The sequence below is a fragment of the Dermacentor albipictus genome, chromosome 10, assembly GCF_038994185.2.
Source record: "Dermacentor albipictus isolate Rhodes 1998 colony chromosome 10, USDA_Dalb.pri_finalv2, whole genome shotgun sequence".
In the NCBI taxonomy this organism is placed as follows: domain Eukaryota; kingdom Metazoa; phylum Arthropoda; class Arachnida; order Ixodida; family Ixodidae; genus Dermacentor; species Dermacentor albipictus.
Window position 1 is genome coordinate 82712893 of NC_091830.1, and position 22141 is coordinate 82735033.

A 22141-nucleotide genomic window follows, 5' to 3' on the forward strand; every position below is an offset into this window, starting at 1 on the left:
ACCTATATTGAAGCCAGAGACACGGAGAGCAATATTTGTTTTGAAGAAAGGCACAGGAGCACGAATCCAAATAAATGTGGGGCTAAAGTAAACAAGCGTGTGCACCAGAAAGGCGTGGGCACAAAATGGAGGAAGAGGTCAAGAAAGCTGGCAACCAAGTGCAGGGTAATTGAAAGTGTAAATATTCAACCAGGAGTCATCGAAAAGAAAGAGGAAGCTAGAGACTGGATGCAAAGAATGGAAAATAAAAAGGGTATAGAGATTTACAAAAATGAGAAGAAAGAAATCAGCAGGAAAACTCTGTAGACCAGCATAAAGGCAACGCCTCACTATTTGAGAATCGAGCTGGTCACGTAGAGACACAAATATATAGGGGCAAATATTTTCAACAAGGTGAGGCAGGTCCATTGAGCTGTGAAAATCCGGCGACCTTTCAGCATATCCTAATGGAATTCGAAAGAATTCAGCCATTGAAAGCCGCAGGATAGGTTTACCTTCCATAAGCCCTTGGATATAACGTGGATGGAAGCAACAACCGATAAGCGGTCGGAATAACCAAGAGGCATTAGGACCACTGGTGCAAAAAAGCAGAGAAGAGATTGATACGACCTTGTTCTTCACAGGCATAGGTAGTGAAATAATAAGCTAGATAGAATGCTTTTGAGGAAGAAAAATAAGATTAAAGATATATTTTAAAAAGCCAGTATGGGACGCACCTGTAGCACACTCAGAAACTTAAGCAGGCTAGGTGGGAACTTGTCATCGCCCGGTTTCAAAGTTGCAGCCACTAAGGCATGATGATCACCGTCACTCCTGGCACGTTAGGAAGCAATGTAGGACACTTTTCTGCGGCATCTAGCAAGCGCTGCCATGGCGCAGTGGTAGAATAGCTGACTACCAAGCAGGACGCCCAGGTTTGATGCCGGCCTGAATTAGGTATATTTTCCCCCGATTCCTGGTAACAGCTGCGAAGGGCACTGGCCGAAGACGACACCGCCAAACGAAGCGGCTATTGGATGACCTCATAGGAGACTACGCCGTGAAATAAATAGAAGGAAATAATAAAAAAAAGCCTTCAGGCCCGGATTCGAACTTATGACCTAACTCTGCTGAATGTATTATCTTTTCACTGCCCCATTTCGAAGATGGTACTCGTACATATCATCATACACTCTCAGGCAAAGTTACACCCTTTGGCTTGCCCCTTCTGCCACACAACAATAATCGTTATCTGCCTTGATGCGTTTCCTTTCTTTAACGCTGCGAGCCCGGAACTTTCCAGTAACGAACGGCACGCGCGTTATCAGAAGGGGCACTCCAAAGGGTGTAAACTGTTCTATGCTGATAACAGATAGCAGACAGATAGACAGACAGACTTTGCTGAGGTCCTGAGAAGTGCCGCCCTTGGAGCAGCACCGCGGACCGCACTGACATGGGGACGGGAGGCCTCGCTCGCCTCAGCGCCGCATTGTGGGATGTCTGGACAGACCGGAGTTGTGGGAGGAGCTCGGAACTCTTGGTGACTGAGCTCCACGCCTCTTCGGTGACTTCATTGGGCACCCGTAATTAGGGGCACCACCCGATCATGTGATCTAAGCTGCTAGCCGACCCGTTGTCCGGGCAGGAATACTATGGCATGCTGAGCGATAATGTATACAAGGAGGCTAAAAAAATATATTTAGCGTATATGACTAAATGAAGCTAGAATTGTGACTACGTAACCACCACGTTTCAAAGGGGATGTGAATAAATCATCATCATATACGTCATCGTTGGCATATTATTGTTCCACTTGCCTTATGATGTGAGGTGCGCGCCGCGTAGCTTTTATGCATACGCCCCATGCATTCCAGTTGCGAATTATTGCACCAGGTGGCAGGTCATGTAACAGTTGCATAGGTAGCGACACAAGTTAGATAGATAAATCTTGAGAAAGTAGAAGAATGTGGACGTGTATAAATATTGATGCAGCAAAACGCATCTATGACATACCTGATTATAGAAGCAGGCTAGGCGAATGTTTATCACCGTCACGTTTCAAAGGGAATGCCATTAAATTATCATCACCATCATCATTAGCCTCATATCGTGCCATCTGACACGCGATGTTACATGCATGCCGCTTAGCGCCGATGCGTACAAATTTTACATTGCAGTTCCGTTTTATCCCACCAGAAGCCACAGCATGTGTAGCAGTTGTATATAGAAGTTGCATGCTCAACATTGCACGTGTGACAACTTTCTGGTCATCATTTAGACATCGGTACTCAGGGCGCCCATGTAGCGTTAGTACCATGACCGCGTTCCACCGGTACGGCTGACGGCAACACCAAAAAAACGTACCTTCAGCGGCCGTTTCCAGTTTAGCGCCTAGTAGTAGCATGCTGCTGGAGTAGTACTGCTATAGTTCCTGAAGAAATGCAGAACATTTCTGTAAGCGGATTAGCTAAGCTGGTGCTATTAGGCAAACGTATGTACCCAGCGATGCCTGATTGTGTTCTTTTTTGTTCTTTCTGAACGACAGGTAGTGAACACTAGCGAAGTTGTGTGGGTTTACCTTCAAACATACAGCAATCAATTTGTCATATCGAGAAAGAACGTTAAGTACAACATTACCACCAGATGCATACGAAATAACATGACTGGCTTGACAGCTCAGGAATACAACTTTACACAAACTGCGACAATCGCAGCAAGCAAGTGAGTACTGCCATTTTTTATTCTTATAGCCTAATCATGCCTCCGAACAAGAACTCGTAGGATAAGTAACTTAACAGAAAAATATGTTTTGCCATGTGCTTTCGAAACACAAAGCCACTAGAGCAACATATTTGCCGGTCTACAAGTGAATATTCAGATCATCGTATTCATAAAGATATGAATCGTTCTACAGTGTTCATCAACTAATTACTGATATGCATTTTGCATATTTATGTCATAAGGGTGTTCGTGTTTTGGTTAACCACATCATAAATGTTCGTTTCTGATTGTACAAAGTTCATTTTTGATGGGCCCCTGCTCCTTATTTATTTATGTCATTTTATTTTATGTCGTAAAATGTGTTTTACCATATGAATGATGAATATTCTGGCGTGTGCTACCTGAACCAGTGATTCTGCGTTTTGCACTTTCTACTGTGAAGCTGCATACCTCTACCCCACAATGGCTTTGACGTGTCTGTTTGCTAAAACTAAACCAATCACAGCGGTCCCCGTGCACAGCTGGGGTTCTTGCAGCACCACCTGATGGCGTTCGGCTCGGCGAACCTGTGGAGGCGATCGGATGCGCACAGAATCTGTTTCGTCATATTTACATGAATATCAAGAAGTAATTACCAAGGGAAAATTGGCTCGAAAATTAAAAAGAAGCGCCTTGCTATTTGGCGCTCTAGCTTGTTGCGTAAGAAAAAGCCATAGCGGGAGAAATACCCGTAATTAGATAAGGCAATTATAGGCTGCAACAGAAATCCGGAGACTCCTCAGCACATTCTAACGGAATGCGAAGGCATTCATCCAGTGCGACCCATAGGTAACCTTCACCTTCCAGAGGCACTCGACCTTAAAGTGGTCAGAAGCGTCAACCAGTCGGCAGTCTAGACAAGCAAGATATGTTTAGAGCATAAGTTAAAAAAAAAAGCAAGCAAGAGATTGATTGAAAGAAATTGAGAGTTAGAGGCATGGGTAGGAGGTATACAGAGAAGTGTTGAGGGAGAAAAAGGGGTAAAGAGGTGCACACAAAAACATGTATAGTGTACCTGAGTAACTAAAGCAAGGTAGGTGGCTATTTGTCCCCGCGTCGTTTTATTGGGGACGCGAATAAATTATCAACAGCATTATCACCGCGGCAGTCTCAGTTCCGGCCATGCGGTGGAAACAAAAACAAAACGAACGAGTAACTCACGTTCGCGCAGAGCATTCGCCGCAAGCCTTTCCCAGTAGAGATTACGGCTGTATAAGTTACAGTTGCAGTAGCATACGATGCATCGAGTGACGTAACTATTGGTCCTTGTGTAAAAGAAGTACCCGCCTAGCAACGTATTTCATTTTTTTTATTATGATACCGCTATGGGAAGGCCACGCAGAGTTAGGACTCTTGAAAATCGTCGTGAGCCCGACGAGCGTTCACCAGAACTGCATCGTACATATGCACCACAGCGTCGTGCTACGTCATGGATACGTCAGGGTGGTCTGCCGGATCAGCTGATAACACAACTTTGCTGGCCAGCCGCGTTCAGTGAGTGGATTGGAGCCCATTTTCTTCCTATGTATTCTTTATTGCTTAAACGGTGAAGCAGCTTTTGCAGTTATTGCTACCAGACGACATTATGTCCCTTTATTGCTTGTTATTAACCTGCTAAAAAGTGCACACGAGACATGTCTCGATCACGCAATAGAGACATTTAGTGACCTCGCAAACAGCGAAAAGGCTTCTTTTTCATTTCATAGGCCCCTATTTTTATAAATTTTAATATTTGCAAATATGCTCTTCCCTAGTTTCTTTGTCTCACCCCTTAGCTAATTTGCAAGTGCAGGGCGCCAAATTATATCTTTGGTGCATTTCTTACGATTAATGTCCCAAAATTTCTCGTATCATTTTTCTCCCTTTCGTTACCCATAATTCTTTACGCATCGGTCATTTCCAAATAAGTTTATAATCTGTAAAATATGCTGGAGAACCTTTTTTTCTTGATTGACAAGGCTAAATGTTTTATTTCTCTTAGAATGGAAATAAAAAGTGGTTTTAAGTAGTGATGGGTGTCTAGAATGCTTCACGCTAGCTAAAGAGTCAATTATTATAATACCTTCATGAATTCATTCTAACGATACACTCATTTTTTACCGTGTCCTCTTGGCGTCCTCTTTGACGGGCTTTGTAGAATACTGCGCAGCAGAAACGGGAAGTTTAAGAAGAGACATATTATGAATACCGCTCGTTCGTGGATGCTATGCAAATGTGAAACCCCCAGTAGATAATGTCATTTTGTATCCCGTAGTGGCTGTAGCATAGCATTCGCACAGCGCTCACCATCGGATATGCGTAACTCAGCGGAGGTGGAAGCCCCCCTTTTTTGCGCCACGGTGATCGCGGAGGTGGCCCAATGCAGTCCATCAGAAAGGCAGTCACATTTACTTGATACTAAATATGAATGTGCTATTCTAAGTATAACACGTTTTATTACTCTTGTTTACACTACATACAAGTAATGGCCTCCTGTGTAAATTTGCAGTAAAAAAAAAGCTACGGGACGCTCTTATCAGAACACCTTCCCACACTTATTGTTGCACATCACTTAGGTGGCTGCTCTACCACCTACATTACTAAGAACGTCAGCAACCACAATATTTCGATCAGCTATACCATCTCAGCCTGACAAACCTGAGTCTAGCTGTACGCTTTTATTTAAAGGTGTGAATACCTGAAGCAAACAATGCAATTCTTTCTGCGATGTCCACTTTCACACCGTTTAACGAGGTTGTGCAGGAAACCGCACCAACTTGAACAGCTTCGTGTGCCTGGAACTTCACTCAGTGGATGGATTTGTCGCTAAAACGACGTCGCGGTGCGTAAACATTGGTGTGACGGAGCGGGAATACACTGGCGTTAAGCAATAGGGAGCGAATTGACACGACTTACACCGATGGGTCACATGGTTTTAAAAGCACAACTATAAATGCGGACTACATTGAACACTTTCGCAATTAGGTGATAATGAGTGTTAATAAACAATTAATTCGAATCTAGTGCTACTAAGTGCCGTCATATAAGCGCGTAAGCAAAAACTCCGAATTGTCGCCTGTTATTACACAGCCACTTTTTATCGGGAACCGCCGCACTGCGCTGTCGGGCATTCGGCGCGTCAGAGGCCGCTACCTCCTAACAATTTTGTACGTGTTGCTGTACGGCCTTCTGCCACTTTGTGAATGCCAAGTCTCGCTCCGATGACGCTTGGATGTGAGCTAATCTAATGGGTACTTTGGAAATAGTATCTCGGTATAGGTTTGAATGCAAGTTAATACTACGTGTTAATTAGCGTACAGTTTGCTCCAAATAGGCTTAGGCGTGTTTTATTAGAAACATACTTAACCGGCTGTATGACCTTACTGCACCTACAATAAGCGCGCCTGAGCACGAAAAAAATCCTTGCGAGAGACATAATCGTCGGTGGATGTGGCAGTGCGGTCTCACGCTACTACAAAATTCGTCATACGTTATGAACCTAACAGCACAGCCTACACATATAAATTTCGTGCAGCTAAAGAAATGCTCTATTTAATGTTGGAGGCGCACCACTGAAAAAGCGACAATAAAAAATAAAAAAACAAAAAGCGAAGCTAATAAGCTATTGGCGTCTCCCTTTAAACGGGGCGGTTACAAATAGCCACATAGCCTGCCTGAGGTACTCTGGTAGGCTATGCATGCTTTTTATTATAACATTTTTGTTCACATCTCTTTAATAGTTATCTCTACCTCACAACTTGTATATCTACCTTGTACTGTAACTTATGTTTGTAATGAATTCCGCCTTAATCTCTACCCTGGTTTTCTTCTACCGATGCTCTAAACCACTCTTTCTTATCTCGACTGCTGACCGGTTAACGTTTCCATCCACTTTAAAGCGAAGCGATTCTGAAACGTGTACGCTACCTACGGGTCTCACTACGTGAATGCCTTCGCATTCTACAAACATGTGCAGAGTAATTGATCTCTGAAGTTTTGCTGCGGCATACGCATACATGTCTCTTCTTGTTGCGAATATTTACTGCAGTATGTCTTCGTCCTTAGGCAACCAGCCCAAGCCTCAAATAGCAAGGCAATTGGCTTCGCCTTTATAGTCCACATTTCCCACCCAAACATCCTTCTTCTCATTTTCGTAAATCTACATGGTCTTTATTATTCTATGCATCCATTGCCTGCCTCTGCTTCACTCTCTTTCTGATGACTTGGTTGTCTATTTACAGGTCGTGGTAATTTGCCTTTCAAAGCTAGACTTTTCTGTTTCTGCCTACTGGTGGGTGATTGTGGAAGTAAGACATAAGTTGCGCTTAAGACGTGTGTTATGGAGCACGGCATTGAACCACTGCCGGCATGACTTGGGGCGATAGGTGCCTGCCATTAGACTGCCACTGCCGTGACCACTGCTTCCGATGATTCAGGGCTTATACGCTTGAGAATTGTCACGGTGACCCGTGAATTTGCACAAGTGCGCTCGAAAAACAGCTTTTGGGAACAGTGGTGCGTTATATGTACAGAGTCGAGATAGGAGGCATCAATTCAAAGGTTAGTCTTCGCACTACATACAATGTTCCGTCTATTACTAAAGTGGCCGTACCTTTATCACAGAGACCGTTTTCTCTTGATCATTAAGGACGAGCTATCGCCGTTTCCATGGGCTTCTAATGTTGAATCCTTAACCGCTCGGGGAACAACATCATAGCTTTTCACTACAGAATCGCTGCGTTTTCCATGGCCTAAAATCCCTATCTAAGAAAACCTAATTGCAATTTTCACATATAAAACCTTAAAATTAGTCACGAAATTCTAAAGCAGCCACAATACTGCTTTTAGCAAGCCGATAGACCACGCGCAAATAAAAGTCCCACTAATTAATAACAACATTGCTAGAATTCTTGCATGTAACGCAAAAATCTGTGAGCGCTTCACATCAAGGGGAATTCTTCTGCAAAAGTACCCATCAGCCGAAAATACTAGCTGTATTTAAGCAGAAGACGGATACAAAGATAGATTATACACATCACTATTATTCTACTTTGTTTAAATGAAAATTCTTGCATCAAAATCAAAGCCAAATGAAGAAAACAAAGATACTGTGTCTGAGGATTTGTTATGGCCGTGCGATGTCATGAATAGACTGGCATTATTGAGCAATCAGTAGCAAGAACACATTGAAACAGAATTATGTAAAGTGCAAGACAAGTATTGCCGGCAAAACGCAAGTACTTTATAGGAGGCATATTTTCGAGCTCTCGTTCATTGGTGACACGATAGGAATGCCCATCTGGTTCTTGGCTCACAAAGTCTGCGCTTTCCATAGCCAAGCACAGCTGAAGCTCTTAGAATAATAATAATAATAATAATAATAATAATATTTATTGTTGCCATCTTACAATAATCGTACATCAGAAGGCAGGCCCGTTATATAACTCGTGAAGTTATATAATAATATAACTTCACGAGCTTGTTATATTATAACAAGCTCGTGAAGTTCATCACACAAAATGAAACAGAAAATCAGCTGAAATCAGTGACAAAAGAAATACAAGAAAAGAGAAATGCAGTATTATACATATCTTACAGTGCCTTCAACATTTTTTTCAAGTTTCGTTTCGAAGTTGCAGTAAATATATGATCAGGAAGATCATTGAATATTCTTGGGACATAAGCATACCTACTAGCCTTACCAAATCTTGTGTTGCAGTGCGGTACTACAAAACGCAATGTTTTCCGCAGTGCACGGGGAGCAACATATAATAATAATAATAATAATAATAATAATAATAAATTATTATTATTATTATTATTATTATTATTATTATTATTATTATTATTATTATTATTATTATTATTATTATTATTATTATTATTATTTCCATCGAAGATAGGGGAGAGTTACTAAAGGTCGCTCGAGAAACAAGCAACTTGACTGAAGCGCGCAGCCGCCCCTGCAGTGCAGGCAGCGATATCAGACATATGGAGAATACACAAGATTCACAATTACTGCACGTTTCCACAAAACCAGTTACAGAAGGCAATTGAAAAAAAGGCCAGATAATATTCTTAATATATAATGTAAACAAGGATTAGTGAAATATTCGCGTGGTGTTCCTACAGAAGTAGTTTGTAACTGATTACCTGTTTTATGAAGTAACAGAAGGTCAAGAAACGTCATCACGATGGCGGTGTCGAACAGAAATCGTTCATGTCGTCCGAATAAAACCATACTACGAAAGAAAATATCTGCTTCTACCTACAAGCATTGCGAATGACAGCCTAGAAACCACCGCCTTCTCCGTGAGCATCGGAATGATGTACTCCTGGAAGGCGGACAATGGCACAATATGATTTCAAATTACCTGCCCCAGCGGCATCCTGCGCCCGTGCAGTTGCTTTCTACTACTTGCAAAAGAAAGAGGAAGTAAGTGGGCAACACGGGCTCACAAGGCATGTACGATCGGAGCAACGCGTCATCAGCTAGGGACACGAGGGAAGAAGAGGAGTGGAGCTCTTGCGAAAAGACTCTGGACGTTGTAGTGAGACTCTTACTGACCTGAGTGTCGGACACAAATTCGCCCAACGTAAACTGATCAAAGTACCGTAACTCAAATGTACGTTACAATATCCTACCGGTCGAACTACAGTATATAAGCGCCTAGGCGTTAACCTAAGCTAGAACATCTCTTGGTTCTCACATGTCGACATCTCTATATTTCCTAATGCTTCCACGACGTTAGGCTACCTAGGTAATAACCAACGTAAATCTTTCCAATATACGTAAACAAGCGTACTTAAGTTTAGTTCGTCCTCGATCTGCACTAGCTTGTGCCACCTGGTGTCCTCATAAATATTATTTATTCGACGTGCTAGGCTATTCAAAACCACTCCGTTAGATTTATTTCAGGCAATTACAGCTTTCAATCAAGCATACCGCAGCGTAAACAGGTTCTCTCACTCCATCCATTACCGGTCCGCCGGGACACTGCCCTATCAACACTGTTTTACCAATTTTTGCAGAGTAATAGGCCGTAATTTGTTCAGTTTAAACCTATAAAATGATCATGACGCAAAGCATTATCTCCGCTTTGCGGGTTTCCGCAGAACTATCACGTCAAACTCGAGCCTTTTCTTCGAGTTATTCCCAAATTGGACTTCGCCCTGCTATGTGCTAGCTGCCTGGTTAGATCAGATGGCAGAGCGGCTGCCCGGTAGGCTGTGGACCAGGGTTTGCGTCCTGGACCAGGTCAATTTTTTTTTCAACTGCGAGGCTTTTCTTTCGAGGAACCCGTATGGGTTGCCTTTGTAGCAACTGCTACGAACGGGTGGATGTCTTATGTGCCCTCTATTATTCACTTCTTTTAAAGCGAAAGCTTTACTGGCCGCGAACTTCCGATTTCGCCGAGGCGGTGCTCCGAGGAGGCACATGACGTCACAACGCGCGCGTCGCCGCGGATATTTCTCTCTCTCTCGCTCCCTAGTCACTACTGCGCATGCACCACTAGTAGCACCGAGCCACAGGTGTTGCGCAGCGCAGCACCTTTCCGCTGCCGCCGTCCGGTACGACGTCACACGCGTTCCTCGTCGTTGCGCTCGCCTCCGCTCAATTCGCCAGCTGCATCGCATGCCTCATAACATGACGGAGGATTAAAAAGGAGAGCTCGCGTGCGCTGCAACCACATTTGAGGTGGCAGTATGGACGGAAACAATTCTGATAAGGACATGCAATGAAGATTATCCAAGGCTAACCGTGCTATGCCTTAGCTTTCGCTAGGTATATCCTGGCATAGCCGTGCTAATCAACTGCCATTTGTTTCTCTAGTGGCGAAATGGTGTTTGCTACTGTCCTCTGCAAGAATTACAGCCACCACATTATTCACCCGTGATACCGGGTTCAACAAACATAACGGAAATGGACGTCTGCTTGGTTACCGGCTATTGAAAGAAAAATGCACACAGTAGGCTTGGAGGATACGACGTCATTGTCAGTAACGTTGAAAGCGTGGAACGAGCCGCACTGTTTCGTCTTCCAGAATTTGTGCTCCCGCAGGGCGACAGGTTATCACGCAACACAGAAGTCGAATGCCAAGGCAGGGGTGAGGCTGTAACCTCAAGTAGGGCACTACGTTGGGACAACAGTGTGGTGACAACAAAAACTCATGTTAGTGCAAAGCTGCAGGGAGCTCAGCTCAGTCCACTGGATGTTTCTCTACCACACTGAAATAATTTTGAGCAACTTGATCGAAAGTTTACAAGTTGCTTGAAAATATCAGGTAAAAATTGCTGGCTCTCCCGTTATCGAGAGTAGATATAAGCATGAAATGGCAAAAGGCAAAGCAAATTAGTGGCAGATGGTGCTAGCCCCAACCTTAAAGTGGGTGTAGTGCACGTTCACAGCGACACATCCCTCGACAGCACACCGCAACACGCTAGATTCTGTACTGGTCCATACGGACACTGCCCATATAGAGGACGAAAACTGGCTGAAGGCAGCACGATAGGCAGCGAAAGACGCCAGGGAGACAGAGTGCACTGCCCTCCTAGAAGCGCCTGCAGGATTTGCATGTCGTCATCTCTTGAGGCAACGCAAAAGCCACGCCACGGAACTTATGGGCCGCTAGCGTTCAGAAGGGCACAATTAACACTACATCAGCGCCTGAAGGTGTGAATAAACTGTATCTGCCTTTTGAATATCGCTATTGGAAATCACAAATAAACATTCAGCGCACTAGAAGTTATTGCTTGAATGATATTATAAAGAAAAATTATGAAGAACTCGGAAGCAATATTTTTCCTAACTAGTTCGGGCAGTAACTTGCGTATGTGATGCGGTCCTCTACAAAGGGTTGGGGGCCGGAGGCTACGTTTTCTTCAGTTTAGACCGGCTGCCCGAATTATCATAGAGAAAGAAAAAAAAGTTAAGAGCGGCCACTCCCATACACCCCCAGCGGCCCAATCGAACCTAGTGCACCTGGCGGTTGATGAGAGCAACTGGCCTGCACCATAGAGAAAGAAAAAAAGTTAAGAGCGGCCACTCCCATACACCCCCAGCGGCCCAATCGAACCTAGCGCGCCTGGCGGTTGATGAGAGCAACTGGCCTGCACTTCCTGTTTCGGTTTCCCTGGCGCGAAATTTGGATTACCCCTCGTAACCGACGTTGGGCTGTCGTGGAAGCTTGTGATTTCAGACCACTTTTCGTCACCCAAATGGAACGCTTTTATTAGTCGCTTTGATTTAGCGATTCACTCTTTTGTCTAGTTCAATATTTGGTGTGAATTGAGGTAGTGACGCAATTTTTATTTCTATTAAGTTGTAACAGATGGAGATAGAGGTAATCATAATTCACTACGGCTTTATCCATCGCGCTTGTCTTCTGTGTTTTGGTACAGGCGCTCATATGTATCAAAGAGACAGAGTTTCCGCAATGTTTTTATTCCAAGTCAAGATAGGCTTCTTCTGGGTTCTGCCGTTGTCAAAGCACCACGACACACAGCAGCAGCTGCCGTAGCTTGGACCGCCGGACGGCATGGCATCAGCACGGTCTCAAAAGATCAATAAGTGCACGCTTCATTAATTACCAAAAACATATGTACACGTCATAACTGTACCAGGAAACCGCTTTGAATGAATAGCGAACCGATGCACAATATAAAACCACCGACACATCCTGACCTCTGACCCATATAACCTGGACTTACAAGGATAAATGTTAATACCCCGTATAGGGGTGTTCAAAAGTTCCCAGGCCGCCATCCTATTTAATCCCATGGAGGGCATCGCGGCCTGGGAAATTTTCGACACCCCTGTACGTACTCAATATAAGGAGTACATTGGTAGGCAAAATAGCAGTTCACATAAGCGTGATGAAGATACATTCGAAACGTCCAAACACGAGGCCTTTGTTCAAATGCGCGCCTGCCACGCCTAGGCGACAATACGTTGTGCAATGTCTTCGCCACGAAAACCTGATAAGGAACCGAAAATTACTAGAATGCGCAGTACTTCCCAACACGGCCGCCGCAATAAGTACATGCAATAGTGATTGGTGGCTTTTCCCCACCGTTACTTTTCTGTATAAACAATCCGCACGGACGCATTCACCAGCGTCCTTCCGTGCGGAGCCGTAGATACACACCTCGCAAAGTACCAAACGCAATAAGCTATGCTCGCTGTTTATGTCACATGCCATTGTTTGCAAGCAATATCGTTAAAATATTCCGGAGCCCTTAATCTATAAGGGAAACGAGCAAGCAAAACTTGGCTACAGCGTGCCTAACATCCTGCTTTCTTTATTTAGGTAGCGCCCGTCCCCGGAAAGCCGTTTTCAGTCTGAATCAGCGTGGCGTCTTTTATGTTCTTTCCAGCGTTCGTCAGCCTCTAGAACGGGCCAACGAAAAGACCGTCAACCGTGACGCGACCATTTAAACGCGGTTTAGGAATTCAATTTTCTCGAAACCGCAATTTTCCTGAAATGTGCAATTCATGATATTGACCTTAAGCGTTGTCCAGCAGATCATTTTTAATCCGCCAACACGAACTATTTCAATGGAACGCCGATACCGCGGTTATCGCAAACAGCGCTGGGCAAGAACGGTTTACCCTTGCAAACCGAGACGCAGCGTCTCGATGGCGTCTGACAAGCTGCGAGCCGCAGTGCAGTGCACAGCCGTGAACCGGTGCAAGTTAATGGCAGCTTCGCTTAGTTTGATTATTTTCACGGAACGCAACCAAGAAAGATTATGCCGTTCTCGGTGGGGATAGCAAGGAAGTACAGCTAGTACAGCCCTCTTGCTACGCTTTTCTTGAGGGGGCATGCTTTTCGCATTGTTCGCGTATAGCCGCCTCATACAGAGCCGCAAACTGCTTTTTTTGCGAACCTCGTCGCGCTCACAAGTCAATTACTCCAAGCTTCGCTTAAAAACATGACTCACCTTTCTCACACACAAGAACACCGCCGCAGCCGACGTTCACGAGACGTTCCCGCTGGCACGCCGCTGGTGTCGTTGATTTCTTCTCGATGGACGAATGGTGATTGGTCAGATTGGTGTTGATGGCAGTACGAATGAAGAACAAAAAGCACGGAAGGTGTCTTCGATAAATTCTGCTTTTATGTATCAGAAACACGCCAAATTTGGGTGTGTAATTATTATTTTGTAAAGCGATTGAGCAGAATTCATTACAACATTTTATTTTTTTTTTGCGCCTGCGTCCCCTGGCGTTTGATGAGAGCAATAGTTCGTTACGTAGCCGTGACGTAGTTCCTGAGGCCAGATTTCGCGGAGTGTCCGCTCTTAGTCTTTTTCTTTCTCTATGCCTGCACTTCCTGTTTCGGTTCCGCTGGCGCGAAATTTGGATTACCCCGCGTAACCGACGTTGGGCTGTCGCGGAAGCTTGTCATTTCAGACCACTTTTCGTCACCCAAATGGCAACGCTTTTATTTGTCGCTTTGATTTAGCGATTCACTCTTTTGTCTAGTTCAATATTTGGTGTGAATTGAGGTAGTGACACAATTTTTATTTCGATTAAGTTGTAACAGATGAAGATAGAGGTAATCATAATTCACTACGGCTTTATCCATCGCGCTTGTCTTTTGTGTTTTGGTACAAGCGCTCATATGTATCAAAGAGACAGAGTTTCCGCAATGTTTTTATTGCAAGTCAAGATAGGCTTCTTCTGGGTTCTGCCGTTGTCAAAGCACCACGACACACTGCAGTAGCTGCCGTAGCTTGGACCGCCGGACGGCATGGCATCAGCACGGTCTGAAAATGTCAATAAGTGCACGCTTCATTATTTACCAAAAACATATGCACACGTCATAACTGTACCAGGAAACCGCTTTGAATGAATAGCGAACCGATGCATAATATAAAACCACCGACACATCCTGACCTCTGACCCATATAACCCGGACTTACAAGGATAAATGTTGATACCCCGTACAGGGGTGTTCAAAAGTTCCCAGGCCGCTTTCCCATTTAATCCCATGGAGGGCATCGCGGCCTGTGAAGTTTTGGACACCCCTGTACGTACTCAGTATAAGGAGCACTTTGGTAGGCAAAATAGCAGTTCACATAAGCGTGATGAAGATACATTCGAAGCGTCCAAATACGAGGCCTTTGTTCAAATGCGCGCCACGCCACGCCTACGCGACAATACGTTGTGCAATGTCTTCGCCACAAAAAAAATGATCAGGAACCGAAAATCACTAGAATGCGCAGTACTTCCCAACACGGCCGCCGCAATAAGTACGTGCAGTAGTCACTGGTGACTTTTCTCCACCGTTACTTTTCTGTATAAACAATCCGCACGGACGCATACACCAGCGTCCGTCCGTGCGCCTTAGATACACACCTCGCTAAAGTACCAAACGCAATAAGCTATGCTCGCTGTTTATGTCACATGCCATTATTTGCAAGCAATATCGTTAAAATATTCAGGAGCCCTTACTCTATAAAGGAAACGAGCAAGCAAAACTTCGCTACAGCGTGCCTAACGTCCTGCTTTATTTAGGTAGCGCCCGTCCCCGGAACGCCGTTTTCGGACTGAATCAGCGTGGCGTCTTTTATGTTCTTTCCAGCGTTCGTCAGCCTCTAGAACGGGCCAACGAAAAGACCGTCAACCGTGACGCGATCATTTAAACGCGGTTTAGGAATTCAATTTTCTCGAAACCGGAATTTTCCTGAAATGCGCAATTCATGATATCGACCTTAAGCGTTGTCCAGCAGATCATTTTTAATCCGCCAACACGAACTATTTCAATGGAACGCCGATACCGCGGTTATCGCAAACAGCGCTGGGCAAGAACGGTTTACCCTCGCAAACCTAGACGCAGCGTCTCGATGGCGTCTGACAAGCTGCGAGTCGCAGTGCAGTGCACAGCCGTGAACCGGTGGAAGGTAATGGTAGCTTCGCGTCGTTTGATTATTTTCACGGAACGCAACCAACAAAGATTATGCCGTTCTCGGTGGAGACAGCAAGGAAGTACAGCTAGTACAGCCCTCTTGCTACGCGTTTCTTGAGGGGGGATGCTTTTCGCAATGTTCGCGTCTCGCCGCCTCATATAGAGCCGCAAACTGCTTTTTTTAGCGAACCTCGTCGCGCTCACAAGTCAATTACTCCAAGCTTCGCTTAAAAACGTGACTCACCTTTCTCACACACAAGAACACCGCCGCAGCCGACGTTCACGAGACGTTCCCGCTGGCACGCCGCTGGTGTCGTTGATTTCTTCTCCATGGACGAATGGTGATTGGTGTTGATGGCAGTACGAATGAAGAACAAAAAGCACGGAAGGTGTTCTCGATAAATTCTGTTCTTATGTATCAGAAACACGCCAAATTTGGGTGTATAATTATTATTTTGTAAAGCGACTGAGCAGAATTCATTACAACATTTTCTTTTTTTGCGCCTGCGTCCCCTGGCGTTTGATGAGAGCATTCGTTCGTTACGTAGCCGTGACGTAGTTCCTGAGGCCAGATTTCTCGGAGTGTCCGCTCTTAGTCTTTTTCTTTCTCTATGGAATTATCTTGTTTTGTTCTCACAGATCGCTTTGCAAGTCTCGTCTACTACACCGCTAGCTACGTTTTGTGGTGCTTCCGTAACATCGCAGAACGATCTCGGCAGTCAAATAGAGCAATGTACCCCAGAATGCGAAAACTACGAGTGATAGTATGGGGTCATCTTGAAGAAAAGTTGTTCAAACTCGGTGAAGCCGAGTTTCTTCGCCGCTGGTCTACGCGGTACATAACCGTCTCCCGAGGCAAAGTCTTTCTACAGCAAGAATAATCGTCAATTCTGTTACCTGAGTTCAGATTGTAACTGCGTGTGCCTCGGCTACCTTTCGTAAATTCGAGGCTGGCAAAAATGCTTTTGCGTGGATGCGGTAATGAGTTTTGTTGTTGTTGTTGTGTGTGGCAAAGCCAGTGTCAAGAAGGCACCATTTATTTCATTTGTTAGTCTCTTTTGTTTACATCAAGCATGATGTATTACATGTGATGTGCTTTATATTGTACTTTTCGTTCATACCACAGTTGTAAGTGTGCCTACGGGTGAATAAATTTCCTTGTCAGCAACTTGCACGCATGTTCTCGTTTGATTGCCCGGATAACGACTCTGGCTTTTGGCTCAAGTTCACTTGTAGGTCGGGAACAACGGGAGCTAAACAGATTTCATGCCTAAAATACCATTTTCTAAACAGTCGGCATTCACGGAGTTCATGCTGCTTATTGTTTTCGTGCGGAAGAAGAGTTCATCAGCCAGGAGGGACATCAAACCACTCCATCTGCGTGACATACTTACGCCCAGGGTTACGAGGGTTGCACATGACAGCCTTACAGATGGAAACAGTAGATGAATCGCGCGACTGATATCGTCCTCGAAACATTTCAGTGGCAGGGCGTAGAGTACAATATAATCCATCTAATAAGTCATGTGACGTATGGCAGAGGATCAAACTCAACAATGAAGTAGGCTGCTTTACTTTAAGAAGAATCCCCATATCAGCGCACCATTTTAGCGGTTTTTTTTTTATATTCCAGCCCCCCAAAATAAACTTCCTCATATGGGTATTGCTACCTGCTGAAAATTGTGGGCATTGATGCGCTGTACCCAGATGTGTTGCCCTACAAAGCATTGACAAAGATCGAATTAGACAGCCTACGCTTGAGATCACTGCCCGCATGGGGAACCGGCAAGCTATATTGTGTGGCTGGGAGAAAATTGTGACAAATTGTGGCTAGTCATTTACCACAAAAATCGCGCAAGTACTTTGTCATCTACATTCATTGTGGCGCCGTTCAGCTACTGCGTATTACCCGCTGGCGGAAGGCTTCGGCGAGCAATTAAGGTAAACCTAAAAGTAAACTTAATGCGTCATACGTGGTAAATGAATCCATAGATCTAGGACAGGCGTCTGGTTGTACTGTTCCTTGCTTCCCCTGAACTGTCAGAATAATCTGGATTTTGAGTTCTGGCAATTAATGACATTGTCGTTTAGATAATGAGGGAACATGATGTTTGCGAAACCAGGAACAAGCAAATCATTTTTTTAAATATGACGTTACAAATAGTTCTGACAGGTTTCTATGCATGAAGTGTCGCACCCTCTGACCACTCTTATATCGTCAACTTGGCTAATGCAGTTGCGATTTATGCGGTTCAGCACCGAAACAGGGGACGCAATTTTCACTCGTGTAATTAGCGTATTGGACGTGAACCGCCCAGTGCAAATTTCGTGATCTTGCGGCGACTTCACTGCGAAGGAATAACGACGGTGATAGACTGTACAAGGGGGGCAAGCTCTGAAATTGGCAATGCCAGCGTGGACTGCCCATTGGCGTCGCGCCGGTGCAGCGGTGCCTGCAACCTTTGCATCGTTCTCGAACTACCGGCTTTTCCCGTTTGACGGTACGCCACTGTAAGGACAAAGCGCAGGTCCACGGCAGGGCGCCTCAAATGTCTTTGGTCCGGATGTTTTTAGCCGGCCGTGAGGACGGGTGTGGCAACATTTCGGCGATGTCAGCCGCCTACTGGAGGCGACCATGATGAGAATAGTGCACCCCTTTACTTACCCTCACCTCACCCATTATAAAAGCTGTCTCATCTGTTCCAACCCACCTGTGCATCACTACAGTTAAACTTCGAAATACTTGTTTTCTTTGTTATCTTAATTTCTATGGCAACAAGCAGGCTAGAACAGCTCGGGTGCCCAAGCAGATGGTTAGCGGGCCTTTTGACTTGTTCATGTAGATTATGCGCTTTCTTATACGTCAGCGTCAATATCGCCGTGCCCTACTTCGGAATTTCCTGCCTTGAAAGCTGTGTCCCCATTGAAGTTTAGGTAAGCAAAAAGTGCATCTGTTCCAGACCTAGTCCGCATCCTGTTTTGCCCGGTCTACCTGCCTTCCACCAAAGATGTACGTTCCCAGTGAGTACAGCAAAGGTGTGGAATAGCTCGTGTCTTGGTCCTCATTTTTTGAAAGCCTGGTCGTTGCGCATCTTTCAGACCCAGGAGGCTTTATTCTTGCACGTTTCACAGACCTAATCTCCTCTGCCACGAAAATATTTTTTCTACAGACTAGAGTACGCAGTGACGTGGTAAGAAAGAAGCGTTGTGTGTAAAGAATTTTAGCCCCAGAGACGGCAGGTGCATCACACTTTGCACAAGCGACTCTTATTGTGTAACTTTGATATAAGCAAGAATAAGAAATGTGGCAGTAGGAAATAAAATAGCGGGAAAATTATCTGCGAATGTGACGCACGCAGCTGTAAAAAGCAGTTTACTCAATATTGCATTTGTGTAGTTTCAGAAATGATTTTGCACAACTGTTATTTGGGGGACGAAGGGGGTAAGGAACGATTGTCCTTTTGAAATTGTGGATCGTTTCCTGCGCGAATTTGAGGTAGCATAAGTTTTTAGGGTTAGAAGGAACGACGTTGTCCTGATGAAATGAAGTCTTTTTCTTGAGTCACAGCGTCACGCAGAAACTCCAACGCAAAGGGATTTTTCGCAGTTTGAAGCCCACGTGTTTTAAGGTGGACGGGAAGTCTGTAGAAAGTTATTAAATGCAGATTTTGCAAGAATGCATCGGTGTACGTTCGCCGCAGCTGCCCATTAGCATACGTGGACAAACACCATCTGTATGCGCCACCACAACCCATGTATTTAGTCAACCTGTCGCCGCATGAGTTTTTTATGTTCGATCAGGGGAAATTACTGCTCCATTTTACACGTCATAAAAAGTTGGCAGCGATAAAAACGGCTGTGATTTCTGCGTTCAAGGGCATCCCGTATGGAGCGTACTCAGCTGGATTCCATGAACTCTATGAAGCACTAGGGGAGAGCCTAGGGAAAAAATGTGATAAAACCTGTGGTCATGAGTTAGTATGTTGAGTAGAATATCCTAATGTGCTTAACAATCTCGGGAAAAAATCACCCACTAGGCGGTAGGTATGTAACTCCACGGCTAACCACTTTTCCGCCAACTTGCGTCCCTGGCTATGGCATAGTGTAATATACAGAATATGGGGCTGTTGTGCTCAGGCAACGCTGTTGAATTCCAACCGTCGCACCAACTTGGACTGCTGGATACATAAGCCTTTGAATGTACCTCCCTTTAATGAAGACCTTTTCAACCATTCTGGGTACCTGGCTATGCATCACCTGGTAGGTTCTGCTTTCTATTGGCGCTCATTGACGCCATCTTCAGTCGCAGGAATCACGGCTGCTTAGATATGCGAGGAGCACAAGGTGCTCAAGAAGAAGAAAGGTGACTTCCTGCTTTAATGCGACTAGCGTTACAGACCATTGCATTTATCTCCAGGGACCCAGAAATATATTTATTGATTCTCCTCAGATGTTCAAGTGTACATTAAGGAAAATGGTCAATACTACAAGCAGCAGCCGGAGCTTGAAAAAGCATGAACGAGACTCAAACATGACATGTTTTGGTGCGCACAACACTCTGTGTCGTCACATTGATTCAGTACTAATCGCAAAAACGTCAATTTTATACGTTAGATTGGTTCTGCCGGAATATTTTACGAGCTTAGCACGCTAGGTAGTGTGACAATACTTATAATAGCGAGAAAGCGGCTGATTCTATCAAACGTGCTTTGTCATGTGTGCGATGAAAAATGAAGTAAACGTTTTATGAAAGCTTATTGCACTTCTTTTTGAAACGTTCATGTACCTCCGCAAGGTTGTTATACTTATTTTGCTACCCGCAGCATACAGATAAATTATACTGGAAAATTTATATACAATACGACGAGGGAACGTACCAAGAATCGACCACCGAAATCTATGATGGTTTACGAAGCAGGAAGTAAGAAATATTTTTGTTTACAAACACGTAAATTTACCTCATTCCCTGAAAGAGGGGCTGCATAAATGTCGGCAATGCACCCTTCTAAACAAAGCAGGATGATTGACCAACAGCCCTAGATTTTGAATTGCCTGTGATATGGTATTGCCATTTCATCTAGTTGTCTGTTCTTTAGATGAGTTGATAGTGCGCCTCCTCCAGAAAAGTATTCGAGCAGGCTTCCAGCCCAGGAGAAACAATTCCAGCTGCGAAACTTGCTTTCTAAAAAAGGTGCCTGGACTTGGAGGGCTACCTCGAGCCTAATTAAGTCAAATTTAAAGCTTCCATTTTCTTAATCACAAGTTTTATAGTCTCCTCACAGGTCGAAAATCGCCTCGCCTTATATTTCCTTGTCTTTTATGCACACGACTTTCCACATCAAGGAGAAAGAATCTGCTAGGCAAACTACATCACTGCAGATCATTTGAAAACTCATCACATATGATCACCTCATTAACTCATCACTGATTAGTTGGAAAACTCATCACGTATGCCGTCCAGCATTGGGCGTTCGCAGACACACATGAGTGCATGATAAAAAATTGTCATGCTTTAGAATGGACCTAGTTTTCAAACAAATATATGATCTTTGATCCCTTGGAACCACATCCCCAATGGCAATAGTCAGCAAGAACATTGGGTTGGAATTTCCACAGTTCAAGGACGCTGAAATTTTCATTCGTGTTCTGCTCGAACTCCAGCCTTCCAGCACATTCCCGCGTTTTACAGACCGAACGCATATTTCTTATAAGTCAAGAGGCCCTTATCCTGCATTATGTCATCGGCAGTGTGAAGCTTGCTCAAGTGCACTTTTTGTCTTTATTATTCACCCTAATGAATAATAGCTTGGCGATTCTAATTTAGCAAATTTTGAACAGGGCTGTGTGAACTTCTTGAAGTGAAATTCGCCTTCAAATTATTCCTAATTGGTGTCGCGGAGCAAAAGGAGTCCACGCTGGGACACACCTCATGCTGGTTTAGTTAGAAGTAGGGCTCGAACAAAGTAACTCGCCAGTATTTAAACGAACACAGAGCCACCGAGTCGTTTTATGGTAACAGCTTTCGTATAGGTCAACGCCTCTGCTTAACGTTGCTAGTTGTGAACTGTGACCCCAGCCGTTAGCTTTGACGTTTCCACTTAACATTGTTAGGAATGTGTTAACTTACTCTGTGCAGCGGCAGTGGTTTGACTCCACTTGCGCTTGCTACGCTCGATCGTCTACCATTGACATATAAAAGATAAGCAAATCTCAGCCCTACTAGCCTGACCTGTTTCTGCGGAATTCATGTAAACAGCCTAACAGAAGGGAAAACATGTGTCGACGGTTCAAGCGAGGCAGCTGTTTTTTTTTAAGCATTCCCAGTTGAAAAACACAACAGGAAATTTTACCAGTCTGTTGTATTTTGGGACGTTGTTTCTGTAGTTCTGTTGTCTGTAGTTCTGTTGTCTGTAGTTCTGTTGCCTGTAGTTCTGTTGCCTGTAGTTCTGTTGTCTGTAGTGTGACGTCCTGTAGTAGAAAGTTCTGTAGTTCTTGATCAATATTTAATT

General features: G+C 44.5%; 2 long non-coding RNA genes across 2 annotated transcripts; both read right to left on the minus strand.

Moving 5' to 3' along the window:
• Positions 1-12147: 12147 nt before the first annotated feature.
• On the minus strand, positions 12148-14015 carry LOC135904237 (uncharacterized). Its single transcript, XR_010565058.2, has 2 exons — positions 13663-14015; positions 12148-12273 (listed from the first exon to the last, which is right to left on the minus strand). It is a non-coding gene; the product is annotated as an uncharacterized lncRNA (long non-coding RNA).
• Positions 14016-14348: 333 nt separating this feature from the next.
• LOC135904238 (uncharacterized) lies at positions 14349-16041 on the minus strand. Its single transcript, XR_010565059.2, has 2 exons — positions 15877-16041; positions 14349-14490 (listed from the first exon to the last, which is right to left on the minus strand). It is a non-coding gene; the product is annotated as an uncharacterized lncRNA (long non-coding RNA).
• Positions 16042-22141: the final 6100 nt, after the last annotated feature.